Source organism: Pristiophorus japonicus, chromosome 18 (genome assembly GCF_044704955.1).
Source record: "Pristiophorus japonicus isolate sPriJap1 chromosome 18, sPriJap1.hap1, whole genome shotgun sequence".
Taxonomy (NCBI): domain Eukaryota; kingdom Metazoa; phylum Chordata; class Chondrichthyes; family Pristiophoridae; genus Pristiophorus; species Pristiophorus japonicus.
The window spans coordinates 33,511,876-33,513,058 of record NC_091994.1 but is presented as its reverse complement, the minus strand read 5'-3'; the positions used below and the strand labels follow the sequence as shown (position 1 = coordinate 33,513,058).

The following is a 1,183-nucleotide window of genomic DNA, read 5'->3' as shown; positions in this document are numbered from 1 at the left end:
TAAACATAGAAACATAGAAAATAGGTGCAGGAGTAGGCCATTCGGCCCTTCTAGCCTGCACCGCCATTCAATGAGTTCATGGCTGAACATGCAAATTCAGTACCCCCTTCCTGCTTTCTCGCCATACCCCTTGATCCCCCGAGTAGTAAGGACTTCATCTAACTCCCTTTTGAATATATTTAGTGAATTGGCCTCAACTACTTTCTGTGGTAGAGAATTCCACAGGTTCAGCACTCTCTGGGTGAAGAAGTTTCTCCTCATCTCGGTCCTAAATGGCTTACCCCTTATCCTTAGACTGTGACCCCTGGTTCTGGACTTCCCCAACATTGGGAACATTCTTCCTGCATCCAACCTGTCTAAACCCGTCAGAATTTTAAACGTTTCTATGAGGTCCCCTCTCATTCTTCTGAACTCCAGTGAATACAAGCTCAGTTGATCCAGTCTTTCTCGATAGGTCAGTCCCACCATCCCGGGAATCAGTCTGGTGAACCTTCGCTGCACTCCCTCAACAGCAAGAATGTCCTTCCTCAAGTTAGGAGACCAAACCTGTACATAATATCGCTTCTCGGCCTTTTGGCTAAGATCATGCGTAACTGACCTGACAGGGGAGTAGCCACCATGACCTCCGGGTGGTTCTCCCTGGATCGGGAAGGTATATGCTTGCTTTTTTGGAAACAGGAGGTGGGTGGGGTGGCTTGACCCATCCACCTCCACGGAGGTGTGTGGGGGACCTGACCCATCCACCTCCATGGCACGAACCTGGTATTGCAGTACTTCCAGGAACGGTGCAGTGGCTCTAGGCCTTTTGGCTAAAAGCATTGGCGCAGAGTGATCCTTGGCGTGTGCAAGGTGACCTCTGGCGTTTGTGATTTGACAAAGAATTGGAACGATTGGCTACGAATTTCCAAAAAAAAAAGAAATACTTCAGGTGTGGCCTCACCAAGGCCCTGTACAACTGTAGCAACACCTCCCTGCTCCTGTACTCAAATCCCCTCGCTATGAAGGCCAACATGCCATTTGCTTTCTTAACCGCCTGCTGTACCTGCATGCCAACCTTCAATGACTGATGTACTATGACACCCAGGTATCGTTGCACCTCTCCTTTTCCTAATCTGTCACCATTCAGATAATAGTCTGACTCTCTGTTTTTACCACCAAAATGGATAACCTCACATTTATCCAC

The 1,183-nt window shown here is 48.4% G+C and overlaps 1 pseudogene; it reads left to right on the top strand.

Annotated features, from left to right (window-relative positions):
- The first annotated feature begins 557 nt into the window (after nt 1-557).
- On the top strand, nt 558-796 carry LOC139229466 (U2 spliceosomal RNA; annotated as a pseudogene).
- The last annotated feature ends 387 nt before the right edge of the window (nt 797-1,183 follow it).